General features: G+C 47.2%; 1 long non-coding RNA gene across 2 annotated transcripts; it reads right to left on the bottom strand.

The window, feature by feature from the left end:
• Nucleotides 1-1,039: 1,039 nt before the first annotated feature.
• On the bottom strand, nucleotides 1,040-8,256 carry LOC134970110 (uncharacterized). 2 transcript variants are annotated; one of them, XR_010189668.1, is made up of 4 exons: nucleotides 8,070-8,256; nucleotides 4,875-5,209; nucleotides 1,330-1,479; nucleotides 1,040-1,220 (listed from the first exon to the last, which is right to left on the bottom strand). It is a non-coding gene; the product is annotated as an uncharacterized LOC134970110 (long non-coding RNA). The 2 variants fall into 2 exon arrangements; XR_010189667.1 differs by having other exon boundaries at nucleotides 1,040-1,479.
• Nucleotides 8,257-16,334: the final 8,078 nt, after the last annotated feature.

Raw genomic sequence — 16,334 nt, forward strand, 5'->3', positions numbered from 1 at the left:
TGTGGGGATTATGTCTCAGTCAGAGGTCAGTGTGGTGGAGGAGGTTAGTGAGAGGGAGGAGGTGAGTGAGGTGGAAGAGGTTAGTGAGAGGGAGGAGGTGAGTGAGGAGGAGGAGGGGGTGCCTATTGCTGCGTTCTCCAGTGATAGTGATGGTGCACCACTACCAAGACTGGGCGCAATGTTAAGTTCAGCTATGCTGAAAACATGGCTTTGGTGCGGGAGCTGATGAGGCATCATCGCCAATTGTTTGCGCAGGATGCTGCCAAGGTGTCCTCACGTAGGAAGTCTGTCCTGTGGGGTAAAGTTATAGCGGCAGTGAATAGTGAGGGTGTGGTGAGGCGGACTGAGGACACGTGTCGTAAGCGTTTTTATGACATAAAGCGCAGTGTCAAGGCCAAGATGGCCAAGGAGGCCAAATCAGCCCGCCAAACCGGGGGTGGACACCCCTTCCGGGCTACTTCTTGTGATTGGGAGGAGCCTGTGCGGTCCCTTATTCCTGCCGAAGTGGTGTCTGCGACTCATGTCCGGGATTCGGACCGGCCAAGGCTGGATGGTGAGTTTATTTAAATTATTTGTTGGATATTGCATGTTTAAAAATGTTAATGCTGCTAATTGTTACTGTGTTTTTATAAAAGGAAACATTGTGTTGGTGAAGTCGTGCAGGCCTGTGCAACCTTTAGCTGTAAATGTCTTTCCAAACTACAAGTCCCATCATGCATTGGCTGTGTTTTGTTAATAGTGAATGGTACATATGTTGCAGTGCATGCTGGTATGTGAAGTTCTAATACATAGTCAGAGATCTTGCTTGTTCCTAACTGTTTTATTTAAAAAAAAAATCTTTTTTTTAAATTGATGTTTATTTTTTTTTTTTTTTTATTTAATTTTTGTTTGTGTCAATTTTGGTGAACAAAAGAAATGCAATATATTGTGCAGAATTAACCAATGTTTCTGGAATATTTAGTGCAACACCATCTTAATTTAAGAATACACACCCAATTAAGTAATCCAGAATAGTTTAAACATAAAATTTTTTACTTAACATTAGGTTCAAGATGTTTACATCACAATAAGGTTTTGCAGATAACAATGAGTATTTAAAGTATGGTCATAATGTTTTTTAACATTTTTCAACAGTACGCCAGAGAAGCGCCACAGACACGCCACAGCCAACTGATGAAGATGGTGGGAATGCAGGTAAGAATTTACTGTAGTCACATATTCTGCAAACACATAGAAGCACAAAATATTAATGTTTATATTTTCACATAGGTTCTTCTTCTGCAAGCCGCCCTCCTCTAAGGCGGCCATCACAGGGCTCTGTGAGTTTACCTAGGAGGCCCAGTAAGACCCGTCGTGTGGAGTCTGAGTCTGCGGCTCCATCTTCACCACCCAGGCGGCGCATCTCCGCAGTGTTGCCCCAGCCACCACAGGCAATTTTGGCTAGTCCCCAAAGTGATGAGCCACGATCACCTCAGCTGTCTGGTGAGTAAAAATATTTTTTTTGTTAATTTTTTAAAGTTTGACACAGTACATTTACTAAGATGTGAGTTCTAATTGAGATGGCATGTTGCCCGTAGCAACCATTCAGATTCCAGGTATTATCTTCTTGAAGGTGCAAAATAAAAGATAATTAAAGTCTGATTGGTTGCTATGGGCAACATCCCATTTTAAATTGAACACCCATCTTAGTAAATTGATCACACAGGCGTGCACAGAAAATGAATAGCGGGTTTCGCACCGGACTTAACCCCCCCCCCCCCCTCCCCCCCCCCCCCTTCTCCACGGCATTATAGTGTTCTCACACCTCCCCTGTCCTGGATGTACACTGCTTACCTGATCCGCTCCTCTGGGCCGTCCAGGTGAGCAGTCTATATCCAGGACAGGGGAGGTGAGAGAACACTATAATGCTGTGGAGGGGGAAAGTTCGGTGCGGAACCCGCCAGTCAGTCTCTGCGCACGCCTGTGAAGGCACATATGTGCTTGTAAAGGAAAGATTCCTAGTTTTTATAAACACCCAAAAAAAATTAAAAACATGAGTATTATTAAGTATGGCATGTTTAGGACAAGCAAAGATATTTATTTTAAACTAAACAGTGCCTGTTGGCCACCCCATACAGAACCAAACATCATGGGCGACGACGACCAGCAGGAACCTGAACAGCCAACCTTTACACTGCACCTTACGCCTGTTGTTCCTACCCAGCCAACCCAGCAGCAGGATATGCCCCAAGCCTCAGTAAACCCCCAATTGATCCCAACTCCACACCAGCAACAAATGTCCGCAGACTTTTGGAACAGTTGGGCCACACAACAGGTCCAAAACACTGCCTACCTGAACACGTACACACAACACCTTGCCAGTCTGCCCCATCATCTTCCGCGCATTAGTCTGAACTCGGGCAGACTGATTGTTCAGGTAGGCAGAATTGCTACATCAATGGAGCAAATCAGGGCGGACAACACGCAAATGCTTGCAAATTTTACGCGAATCATTGATGAGCAACAGCGGCAGCAACAAGCCCTAATACAAGTCATACAGCACCATCAGGTAGTGAATGAAAATTTGTCTCGGATTGTGGCCAGCCACACTGCCACAAATAATCAGCTGAATGCCAGTATTCATAACCTCAGCCAAAGCATCACTCTGATGGCAGCACAACAAGTCAGCTCCAGCTCCGGAACAACTACCCCTAGCCAGACCCCAGTTACCTCCCCTGTTCGACGATCAAGCAGAACACGGGCCAGCGACCCTGGTCAAACCTCTGCACCCAGCACACACACACACAAAAAAAAAAAAAAAAAATAGATTATTACCTGAAATTTGTGTAAAACAATAAAAATGTTACTAATGTATTCAGGGCTGTTTCTAGCCAGTTTGGCTCCCAGTGCGATATTTAAAAATGTGCCCCCCCCCTTGACATAAAAAAATGCGCCCCCCCATAGTTATAAAAAGTAAAAGGTATGCACGCGTCGAAGGCGCGCGCGCTCCCGGCAAAGGGGTGTGACCTCGCTAAAATGGGCGTGGCCTCTGTAAAATGGGCATGACCTCATCAGAAAAGACTACCTTACAACCCAGTTTTTGACCTTGCACAGACAGATCACGGCGAGCACAGGAAAAAAAATTAAAAATATATATATATTACGCAATACACCGCAATGCCCTTGATACATTAAATCCCCATTTTACACGTTACGGCAGGCAAGAGTCCCCATTTTCCACATTACGGCAGGCAAGAGTCCCCATTTTACACAATACGGCAGGCAAGTGTCCCCATTTTCCACATTACGGCAGGCACGTATCCCCATTTTCCACAATGCGGCAGGCAAGTGTCCCCATTTTCCACATTTCGGCAGGCAAGAGCCCCCATTTTACACAATACGGCAGGCAACAGCCCCCATTTTACACAATACGGCAGGCACGTGTCCCCATTTTACACAATACGGCAGGCACGTGTCCCCATTTTACACAGTACGGCAGGCACGTGTCCCCATTTTACACAATACGGCAGGCACGTGTCCCCATTTTACACAGTACGGCAGGCGAGTCCCCATTTTACACAATACGGCAGGCACGTGTCCCCATTTTACACAATACGGCAGGCAAGAGTCCCCATTTTACACAGTACGGCAGGCACGTGTCCCCATTTTACACAGTACGGCAGGCACGTGTCCCCATTTTACACTGTACGGCAGGCACGTGTCCCCATTTTACACAGTACGGCAGGCGAGTCCCCACTTTACACAATACAGCAGGCACGTGTCCCCATTTTACACAGTACGGCAGGCAGGTGTCCCCATTTTACACAGTACGGCAGACACGTGTCCACATTTTACACAGTACGGCAGGCGACTCCCCACTTTACACAATACGGCAGGCACATGTCCCCATTTTACACAGTCGCAGGCAGGTGTCCCCATTTTACACAGTACGCAGGCAGGTGTCCCCATTTTACATAGTATGCAGGCAGGTGTCCCCATTTTACACAGTACGCAGGCAGGTGTCCCCATTTTACACAGTACGCAGGCAGGTGTCCCCATTTTACACAGTATGGAAGGCAGGTGTCCCCATTTTACACAGTACGCAGACATGTGTCCCCATTTTACACAGTACGGCAGGCGTCCCCATTTTACACAGTACGGCAGGCAGGTGTCCCCATTTTACACAGTACGCAGGCAGGTGTCCCCATTTTACACAGTACGCAGGCAGGTGTCCCCATTTTACACATTATAGTAGGCAAGTGTCCCCTTTGTATACATGGTGGCAGAGGGAGGGGGAAGAGAGAGAGAGAGAGAGAGAGAGGGAGAGGCTGACTTACAGTTGAAGCAGTTCTTACCGCTCTTCGGTGCCTCTCCCTCCTCTTCGCGACGCCGCCGGCTTGGTTGGCTCCCCCTCCTCCGTCCTCCCGAGTATCCAGCTCGGGGGGCGGGGTTTCGTGGAATGATGCGATTGCGTCGTGACGTCACGACGCAACGCGTCGTTCTGCGAAACTCCGCCCCCCGAGCTGGGTACTCGGGAGGACGAAGGAGGTGGGATTTTACACTACAGTGTTCTAGAAGTGCCGCGGCGGGCGCCCCGTGAGGTTGCACGGGCCGCCCGCCGCAAGAAACGGCACTGATTGTATTCACAAAAATTCCTGTGTCCATGTCAAACATTGTAAAACACGCTGTGTGTGTATGGTTTAATGGGGTAATGAGTGTCACTGTTTTTTTGAATTTCAAAAACAAAAAGGTACAGACAAGTATAAAGAACAAACACTAACGAACAAAACACACATTCACACTTACAATACATTTATGCAAAGTGGTTAGTCAAGGTGAATTATAAAATAATAATACTTACAGGTAAAATACCGCTAAATCACTTCTTGCCTTACCTGCCTCCCTACATCTGTACTCACACTGTCACCAGATGTTTCTAACTCCTCTGCTTGCTGAGTGTTTTCTTTATCATCATGTGGCAGATGTTGTTTCAAACACAGATTATGGAGAAAACAGCAGCAGAACACAATCCTAGTCACCTTTGAGGGACTATACAACAAAAGCCCAGCAGATTTATCCAGACACCGAAACCGAGATTTCAGCACCCCAAAACATCTTTCTATCACATTCCGCGTAGACTTATGTGCATGATTGTAACTGTGTTCAGCAGGAGAATCAGGTTGGGACAATGGAGTAAGTAGCCAAGAGTAGCAGCCATAACCACAATCACCTGAAAAACAGATATAGGCAACATTAGTACATGTGTATGATGAATAATTACCCTAAAACACAATGGAGTTTGTATTTAACACACAGACACACAACACACTTGGAACATACCCAGCAGCCAGCCATCAGGCATTTGTCCGTCCTCAAATTTATCGAAGAGAGATGACTGACTGAGGATGAAGGAGTCATGGCATCTGCCAGGGTAACCTGCAACCACACTCATAATTTTAAGATTTGCATCACAAACCACCTGGACATTAGTGGATTGGGCCAGATGTCGATTGGTATATATATATATATATATATATATATATATATATTGGCGGCCCCTAGGTGGTCTCAGCTCAACGTGTGTGCAATCTATGGCCCCCAGCACATTGGGCATGCAAGCAAGCTCATAGAAAGCTACCCTGACAGCATGCCACTGCGATTCCTGGGTAGGGAAGCAGATAGAGGCATTTATATGGGGTTCCAAGACATCCAAAACCTGAGTGCACATTAATAAATCTAAGGTGAGTGTCATGATCTGTATTCAATACAATACTGTGTTCTAAGACCTAACAGAAGCAACACTTAGACATAGACGTGTATATATATTTCAACTCACCTGATTCAAATATTTTGAAAAGGTGGGCTGGGAGATACCAATGACGTCGCCTGTCACAGCCTGGAAGCTCCCAGTAGCCATAAAGTGCAACACAGCCAGGAGTTTGTGCAGGCCTGAGACAGAGCGAGAGCATGCTGTCTCAGGGTCTAGTCACAGTTTGACAAGGTCATACAGACGGAAAATGTTGGTTCTATTTAGGCGAAACATCTGTATGACCCTATCATCAGACAATGCGTTTAAGTTTAAACGTCCCCTAAAAAAACGTGGCTGGCGCAGCCTCCGCGGCACCTGTTCAACATGCTGACCATGTTCACTTACCTGGCCCTGATTTATTGAAGAGTCATGGAGCACTCTCAGGTATCCCCCAGCAACCAAAAAATCTGTAGCACACACCACAGCCGCCATTTCAGAGTGAGAGATATTCAAAATGTGCCTGGGACCCTTTTATAGGGCCAAACATTCAGGTGTGAGTAATGGATAATTGAATACACATGTAAACACACGCTTCTCAAAAGCAGGTCTACCTTTTTTTAGGACTTTTTTACGAATTGTATTTTTTCACGGCCGCAAACGCATTTTCACGGTAGACATTACAAATATGAATGGTTAGTAAATGACCGAGATTCATACCTAAACAGCCGCATTTTGACCGATGGTGTATTCATTCGTATTTTTAAACTTGAACTTCCAAAAAAATACGAATGGCCTCATCACTGCCGTGATTTGAGTTTAGTAAATTCCCGAGATGACACTTTGATGAAAAAACGGCATCTCGGTCAAAATCGGGACCTTAGTAAATATACCCCAGCGTATGTGATGCATTAGTCATTTTCATAATGATGTTATCAAATCTTGAATACTAAATACATTTCCATACTCATACCCATAGGGATATAAATATACCATTAAATACATGTTGATCAACAGAACAAAAAATATGGATTAAATAAACCCTTTGCAGAAACATCAGAAAAAAGATAATTCAATGACAGTTATTCATTCGCAGAGACCTCAAGAAAAGCAATTCAATGACAATAGTTCATTAAGGCCGCATGGAGCTATTGTATTAAGGCTATAAATCCATCTTGCCTCTCGCTGTAACAGCAATTTGTTTCTGTTACCCCCACGGATGTTCTCGGGTTGCTGATCTATAATCTTATATTTTAAACTTGACAAGTTATGTTTAAATTTATTATTATGTACGTTGTCCCTGTGGTTTATTTTATGTCGGAAAGACGACAAGACAGTTTCGTGAAAGAATGGCCATGCACAGGTCCTCGATTAGGGCGGCACTGGGGGGTGAAAGTCAATCGCAACCAGTGGCACGCCATTTTGCCAAATTTAAACATAATTTGTCAAGTTTAAAATATAAGATTATAGATCAGCAACCCGAGAATATCCGTGGGGGTAACAGAAACAAATTGCTGTTACAGCGAGAGGCAAGATGGATTTATAGCCTTAATACAATAGCTCCAGGCGGCCTTAATGAACTATTGTCATTGAATTGCTTTTCTTGAGGTCTCTGCGAATGAATAACTGTCATTGAATTATCTTTTTTCTGATGTTTCTGCAAAGGGTTTATTTAATCCATATTTTTTGTTCTGTTGATCAACATGTATTTATTGGTATATTTATATCCCTATGGGTATGAGTATGGAAATTTATTTAGTATTCAAGATTTGATAACATTATTATGAAAATGACTAATGCAATACATACGCTGTATGGTTAAATAACGTGAACATTGTTTGTTTATCTCCATGGTAACCTGTAACGCAGCGTGGGACGTGAGCGCGTTACACAGGCACTGTGCAATTACGTCATCAATCCCCGCCAGCGGACAGGTCCGAGGAGAGGCGGAACACAAGGGTTTGGTGGGGTATAAAGGTATGTAAATGTATTTTGTATGTTCGTCTGACGAAAGTTAATACATAACTGAAACGTTACCGCAACTAGAGCGCAGTCTCTGAGTTTTATTTCCATTTGCCAAGTCCTCTTGGAGTGCCACCCGTTTCGATTGGATATATATATATATATATATATATACACACACACATGTATATATGTACACACCCACATACACTATATATATATATATATATATAATATGTAGCTGTCACTCTTGTGAAAATAAGCAGTCTCAGCATTATAGATTAGGTCAATATACTGCATATAAGCTTAAGAAAACTACAGTATAAATGAACTGCAGGGGTTAACACCAGTCACAGTGAGAGAGAGTGAGAGTGTGTTTTACCTCCAGTCCTCTCTCTCTTTACTAAGGTGGAGGTAAAGGCTGCAGTCCTGCTTGCATCCATCACTGTGCTGTCAGGGACTCAGTGCTGAATGCAGTTCTGTGTGGGGCCAGAGAAAGGTCAGCAGCATGAACACATTCATAGCTAGGGCGGGCGGCAGGTATACTTTTTCGGCGTGCTGCTGAGGAAGGGAAGCTACACGCTGTCCTGATTACTGTAGCTCCAGCAGCGGTGCAACGCATCATGGGATTTGTAGTCTCTATGTTACTGCATAAAGTCTAAGTAGTAGCACACATGACTACAAATCCCATTTTTCTACACTACCTTTTCTGCTGTGTAAGATGCAGCTGATCCCAGCGCCCTATCCAATTCAGCGCCCAGGTCACATGCCCCCCTAGCCCTCGCCCTCCCCTAGTTTCGGCTCTGCCTTTGTCAATCCATAATAATTAGGGGTAAGGACGTTAACCACCTAGGAACATCCTCCCTTATACGTCACCTGCAGTGCATTCATCATAAGTCATTGTCAAGTTTAAAAACTTTAGGTAATAGCGTAAGCAGTTCACTGACACCTAAATCCCTTTTTTCTGTTGTATCCAAGCTCCTGCAATGCACACCACCAAGTCCCTCAATGTCAATTTCCTCCTCAGTCAGGAACAGTAGAGTTGTACGCATACTGCTGCCTCTGCTGTTGTTGCTGCTGGTAGTCGATCGTCATCCCAGAGAGGTAGTCAGAAGACCACTTGTACTACTTCATCTAAGCAATTGACTGTCCAACAGTTCTTTGTGAGGAAGATAAAATATGACAGCAGTTGTCCTTTTGCACAATGGATTACGGAGGCCAGAACAACTATGCTGGTGTTAAACGTGTGACTGGTCTCCATCACTAGTGCTGTGTGATTTAAACAGTTGATGGACGTATTGCGTCAAGGGTACCAAATTCCGTCTAGATTCCACTTCACTAGGCAAGTGACTGTAAAGGTTGTACACACTATCCACTTAACCATGGACATGTGGACAAGTGGAGCAGGGCAAACTAAGGACTACATGACTGTGACAGCACACTGGGTAGATGTATTGCCTTCCACAGCAACAACAGCAGCAGCACCAGCAGCAGCATCTCACAAACGCCATCTTGTTCCTAGGCAGGCTATGCTGTGTATAACCGGATTCCATAAGTCAACCTTTTTACAGAAACTGAGGGACATCATCACACAATGGCTTACCCCACTTACACTCTCCTGGGGATTTGTGATATCCATCAACGCCACCAATATTGTGCGTGCATTATATCTGGGCAAATTCCAGCATGTCCCATGTTTTGCACACACAATTAATTTGGTGGTGCAGAATTTTTTGAAAAAGATCAAGGGCGTGCAGGAGATGCTGTTGGTGACCCGAAAAGATGCAGGCCACTTTCGACATTCAGCCACGCGTGCCGGAGACTTGAGCACCATCAAACACGCCTAAACCTGCCCTGCCATCACCTGAAGCAAGAGGTAGTAACAAGGTGGAATTCAACCCTCTATATGCTTCAGAGGATGGAGGAGCAGCACAAGGCCATTCAAGCCTATACATCCACCCAGGGCCGGATTAACAATGGGGCGGATGGAGCTGCAGCTCCAGGCCCCCCCATAAAAATAGGCCCAGACAGTACTGGTAGACATTGGTGACAAGAAAAAAATATTTTTTTTCTGTCACCACCATCAGTGGCCGTCCGAAGTCCCGCCCACTGCCTCACTGGCTCCCTCACCCCCTCCACCCCACAGAGTGCTCACATTAAACGTAATGTAGCGCAGTCGAATGCACTCCCTGCATGGATGCGGAAGAGGCTGGCCGCGGGCCGAGGCAGCCCTCCCCTCAAGTCATGTTTCCTCCCCCTCCTCCTTTCCGCCGTGTGCTGTTGCGGTTTAACGCTGCAAGATCCAAATAATAGGGGCTGCTGCCGCCGCTAAAGTCTGGGACCCGCTGCTGCCGCCGCTAAAGTATAGGACCCGCTGCTGTTGCCACTAAAGTCTGGGACCCGCTGCTACCGCCGGTAAAGACGGGGACCCACTGCTACTGCCAGTAAAGACGGGGACCCGCTGCTGCTGCCACCGCTAAAGACATTGATCCACATGCACTGCTTTTGAAGGTACGGAGTGCTGCCTGTACGGGGCGGGGGGGGGGGGGGGGGTTAGGGGGATGCCTGGTAACATGGTACCAAAGTGCACCAGTAAGGGGGGGTTAGGGAATACCTGTTTTAACTTTTTCTCTCTCTCGCTCCCCCCCTTTTCTCTCTCACTCTGTCTCCCCACCTTCTCTTTCTCTTTGTGTCTCCCCACCCTTCTCTTTCTCTGTGTCCCCCCCTTCTCTTGCTCTCTGTCTCCCCCCCTTCTCTTCCTCTATCTCCCCCCTTCTCTTCCTCTCTGTGTCTCCCCCCCTCTCTTCCTCTCTGTGTCTCCCCCCCCTCTCTTCCTTTCTGTGTCTCCCCCCTCTCTTCCTTTCTGTGTCTCCCCCTCTCTTCCTTTCTGTGTTTACCCCCCTTCTCTTCCTTTCTGTGTCACCCCTTCTCTTCCTCTGTGTCTCCCCCCCCTTCTCTTCCTCTCTGTATCTACCCCCCCTTCTCTTCCTCACTGTCTCCCACCCTTCTTTCTTTCTGTGTCCCCCCTTCTTTCTCTCTGTGCCCTCCTGCTCTTTCTCTGTGTCCCACCCTTCTCTTTCTCTGTGTCCCCCCTTCTCTTTTTCTCTGTGTCCCCCCTTCTCTTTCTCTCTGTGTCCCCCCTTCTCTTTCTCTGTGTCCCCCCTTCTCTTTCTCTCTGTGTCCCCCCTTCTCTTTCTCTCTGTGTCCCCCCTTCTCTTTCTCTCTGTGTCCCCCCCTTCTCTTTCTCTCTGTGTCCCCTCCTCTTTCTCTCTGTGTCCCCCCTTCCCTCCCTCTCTATCTGTTTCCCCTTTCTCCCTCCCCCTTCTCGCTGTGTCTCCCCTTTCTTTCACTACACTCTGCATCTCCCCCTTCTTTCTCTCTGTCTCCCCCTTCTCCTCTCTCTGTATATCCCCACGTTCTCTTTCCCACTTCTCTCCCCTTCTGCTCTCTCTGTGTATCCCCCATTCTCTCTCCCACTTCTCCCCCTCTCTCTCTGTCTCCTCCTTTCTCTCCCCCCCCTTCTTTCTCTCTCTGTGTCCCCCCTTCTATCTCACCCCCCCTTCTTTCTATCTCTGTGTCCCCCCTTCTTTCTCTCTCGTTCTCTCTTTGTCTCCCCCTTCTCTCTCTCTCTGTGTGGCTCCCCCTTCTCTCTCTCTCTGTCTCTCTCTCTCTCTGTCTCTCCCTCTTCTCTCTCTCTGTGTCTCCCCCCCTCTCTCTCTCTGTCTCCCCCTCTCTCTCTCTCTGTCTCTACCTTCTTTCTGTCTGTCTCCCCCTTCTCTCTGTCTCTCTCTGTCTCCTCCTTCTTTCTCTCTCTCTGTCTTCCTCTTCTCTCTCTGTCTCCCCCTTCTCTATCTCTGTCTCGCCCCTTTCTCTCCGTGTTTCAGCCTCCTTCTCTCCCTGTATCCCCCTTCTCTCTCTGTGTCTCCCCACTTCACTCTCTGTCTCACCCCTTCTCTCCCTCCCCCTCTCCCTCCCTGTACCCCCTCCTCTCATTCCATCTCCCCCTTCTCTCTCTCTCTCTGTCTCCCACCTCCTCACCTTCTCTCCCTGTATCCCCCTTCTTCCCCCCCTTCTTTCTCTCTCTCTCCCCCTTCTCTCTCTTTCTTGCCCCTTCTATCTCCTTGTCTCCCCACTTTACTCTCTCCCCCTTCTCTCCCCTCGCTCTCCCTGTTTCCCCTCTCTTTCTGACTCCCCCCATCTATCTCTCTTACCATCTCTCTCTTTCTCTCTCTGTGTATCCCCTCTTCTCTCTCCCTCTTTCATCATCCCTCTCCCCCTTCTATCTCCCAGTTCTCCTCCTTCTCTCTCGCTCTCTCTGTCTCCCCCTTCTCTCTCTGTCTCCCCCCCTTCACTCTCTGTCTCCCCCCCTTCACTCTCTGTCTCCCCCCCTTCACTCTCTGTCTCCCCCCCTTCACTCTCTCTGCATCTCCCCCCCTTCACTCTCTCTGCGTCTCCCCCTTCACTCTCTCTGCGTCTCCCCCTTCACTCTCTCTGCGTCTCCCCCTTCACTCTCTCTGCGTCTCCCGCTTCACTCTCTCTGCGTCTCCCCCTTCACTCTCTCTGCGTCTTCCCCTTCACTCTCTCTGCGTCTCCCCCCTTCTCTCTTCCCTCTCTCCCTCCTCTCTATCCCCCTCATCACCCCCTCTTCCCCCTTTCTCTCTCTCCCACTTCTCCCCTCTCTCTCTCTGTCTACCCCCTGCTCTCTGTCTCCCCTCTCTCTCTTCCCCTTTACTATTTGTCTCCCCTCTCTCTCTCCCCCCTTTGCTCTCTTTATATCCCCCTTATCTCTCTCTCTTGCTCTCTCTCGGTGTCTCCCCTTCTCTTTGCTCCCTTCTTCTCTCTCCACTTTCACTAATATAAGTATAGCAGGGAGGGTTAGGATTAGGCACTAGGATTAAGGTTAGTGTTAGGCTGCGGAGGAGGAGGTTAGAATTAGGCTGTGGAAGGGGAAGGTTAGGGTTAGACTGCATGAGGAGAGTATTAGGAAGAGGGTAGGGTTAGTTTACTTACCAAGTAGTATCAGTATTCTGACCACCGGCATCCTCACTGTTGGGATCCCATACCCAACCCATAGATGGGCACATTCAGATATAGGCACATAAAGACATAGCGGAGTACATATAGGCATACTACAGGCACATACGGACATACAGGAGCACACATGGACATAGAGGTACACATATGGATATAGGCACGTACGACCATAGACGGGCACATTCAGACATAGAGGAGCACATACAGACATAGGCACATTTGGGCATAGAGGAGCACATACAGACATAGGCACATAAAAGATTTAGGGGTCTATTTACTAAGCCTTGGGTGGAGATACTTTATCTCCGGTCACTTTATCAACCAATCGGCTCCTAACTGATATTTTTCAAACACAGCCTGTGAGATGGCAGTTAGGAGCTGATTGGCTGGTACTTTATCTCCGTCCACTTTAAGTCCATCCAAGGCTTAGTAAATAGACCCCAAAGGCACATACAGACAGAGAAACACATACAGACAGGCACATATGGACATAGCGGAGCACATACAGACATAGGCACATATGGACATAGAGGAGTACATGAGCTCCAAATTCTAACTTGCCACTGGAATGACTTTACACCCCACAGCACAGGTCACACCCCCACATCACTAGTCACACCGCCACAGCACTGGTCACACCCCTGTGGTGGAACATAATAGGCCCTTCAGCAATTCAGCTCCAGGCCCATGTGGACCTTAATCTGGCACTGCATCCACCTATGATATAAGCAAAGGAGGGGGAATGCACCTGACTCAAGTGCAGTGGAGAATGATTTCTGTGTTGTGCAAAGTTCTCCAACCCTTTGAACTTGCCACACGTGAAGTCAGTTCAGACACAGACACAGCCAGCTTGAGTCAGGTGAGGATGAGGATGTACACACTGAAAGGGGTGAGGAATTGGAGTATGAGGACGACATATTGCCTCTGTAGAGCCAGTTTGTGCAAGGATAGATTAACTGCTTCTTTTCTGGTGGGGGCCCAAATAAACCAATCATTTCAGCCACAGTCGTGTGGCAGACCCTGTCGCTGAAATGATGGGTTTGTTAAAGTGTACATGTCCTGTTTATACAATATAAGGGTGGGTGGGAGGTACCAAGGACAATACCATCTTGCACCTTTTTTTTTCTTTGCATTATGTGCTCTTTGGGGCCTAGTTTTTAAAACTGCCGTTTTGTCTGCCACTGCAGTGTACTTCTAGATGGGCCACGTATTTGTGCGTGGAAATGAATGTTATTGAGGTGTCACAGTCCGGCGGTAGACTGTGCAGGGTAGCCGGCTCTTACCTGTCCGGTCCCTTTGGAGAGGTCCAGCTGGTGGAAGTGCAAGCTGATGGCGCCAGGCAGGTTGTGCTGGGAGGACAGGCAGGGCACTGGTTGGCAGCTTAGCAGACTGGCAGCATGTCCCTCCGGCAGGGGTTAGCAGTGCTGCTGTGGGGCCAGAGCTTCTGTGAACAGACTGGGCTGTGTTCCCAACAGCCATCTTGGATGTGGGCAAAATGCCTATCACTTCCCTGTGGCCAATCAGCTCCGAGCAGCTGCAATAAGACAGGAAAGCCTGGAGGAGGGAATTTGCCTGTGCAACATCTTTCACAGTATCTGTGAAGCTAGTTCTCTGTGCTCCCGCAGCATCTCCCGTGTCAGGTTCTTGTTACAGCAAAGTACCCAAGCCTCCTGATATAGCCTTATGCAGACTGCTGACTCTGTTTCCATGTCCTACCTAGCTACCTGTTCCGGACGCCGCAGTAACCAGCCTTCGGAATTACTCCTTTAAAGTACTGGGTCACGGATCCAGTATCCTCAACCACCCGCTATCCTACAGTCATATCTCTATTCAACTGTCTTTGGTGAACCCTGTTAAACTACTCCAAGTAATAAATGCGCAAGACCTTCATCCGTCCCGCTCGTTTGTTATTCAGAGATCCAAGTGCACCAGAATCATCTTCCCCAAATCCGGATCCACAAGAATCCTCAGATGTGACATGAGGTTAATAATACCGCAGGAACAAAAAATGTGTAAAAAAAAAAATACAGATCCAAAACCAAAACCTGAAAGGGTGGTTTTGGCAAAATTAATCCAGATCCAAAACTCAAATGGAGATCCAAAACCAAAACACAAAACCCGAAAAGTGTCCGGCGCACATCTCTAGTTTTATTGTCCATAAATTTGCTGCGTGGTAGACATCCTGCTCTTTAAACAAGATGATTTTCTTTCTGAACTTCTTTAGTACTGTTGATCTTCAGCCTACTTGGTGATATAATGCTTCTTAGATTAGTTGCTTTACTGAACACCAAATTGGGTTTTGCTGGTAAATTTGTTCCCAAAATAGGGTATTTTAGAAGAATCCCCCAGTGATATTCAAGTATCTTCTAGACCAGTGGTTCTCAAACCCGGTCCAGCAAGTGCACAGGTGTATTAATTACTCACTGACACATTTTAAAAGGTCCACAGGTGGAGTTAATTATGTCACTTGTGATTCTGTAGGAGACCTGCAAAACATGCACTGTGTGGGCTCCTGAGGACCGAGTTTGAGAACCTGTGTTCTAGACTGATTTTCTCGGTTAAATTGGGTGATACATAGGGGTAAATTTACTAAGATTCGTATTTTCCCGTTTCAGGTCAAAGTTCAATCACGAATGACATCGAAAGTGTAAAACTGCAACTTTTTGAATTGATTACGACTAATTTACTAAGCTGTCGTATTCGGGTTTTTCTTTTGTTCCGATGTCGATGTCATTCGTGGTTTTTTTTCTATTTTTACGGCAGTGATTAGCAAAACACTGCCGACTTTTTTTACAATCAATCTCGGCCGGATCTGTGTGATCCGTGCTGGGGTTTTTTTTTTTTTTTTTTAATTAAACACTGTAAAATAATTAAAAAAAATGCGTGGGGTCCCCCCTCCTAAGCATAACCAGCCTCGGGCTCTTTGAGCCGATCCTGGTTGCAAAAATATGGGGAAAAAAATGACAGGGGTTCCCCCATATTTAAGCAACCAGCATCGGGCTCTGCGCCTGGTCCTGGTCCCAAAAATACGGGGGACAAAAAGAGTAGGGGTCCCCCGTATTTTTAAAACCAGCACCGGGCTCCACTAGCTGGACAGATAATGCCACAGCCGGGGGTCACTTTTATATAGTGCCCTGCGGCCGCGGCATCAAAAATCCAACTAGTCACCCCTGGCCGGGGTACCCTGGGGGAGTGGGGACCCCTTCAATCAAGGGGTCCCCCCCCCAGCCACCCAAGGGCCAGGGGTGAAGCCCGAGGCTGTCCCCCCCCCATCCAATGGGCTGCGGATGGGGGGGCTGATAGCCTTTGTTGTAAAAGAAAAGATATTGTTTTTAGTAGCAGTACTACAAGTCCCAGCAAGCCTCCCCCGCATGCTGGTACTTGGAGAACCACAAGTACCAGCATGCGGCGGAAAAACTGGCCCGCTGGTACCTGTAGTACTACTACTAAAAAAATACCCAAAAAAAGACAAGACACACACACCGTGAAAGTATAATTTTATTACATACATACACACATACATACATACTTACCTTAAGTTCCCACGCAGGTCGGTCCTCTTCTCCAGTAGAATCCAAGGGGTACCTGTTGAAGAAATTATACTCACGAGATC

Source organism: Pseudophryne corroboree, chromosome 11 (assembly GCF_028390025.1).
Source record: "Pseudophryne corroboree isolate aPseCor3 chromosome 11, aPseCor3.hap2, whole genome shotgun sequence".
Classification (NCBI taxonomy): domain Eukaryota; kingdom Metazoa; phylum Chordata; class Amphibia; order Anura; family Myobatrachidae; genus Pseudophryne; species Pseudophryne corroboree.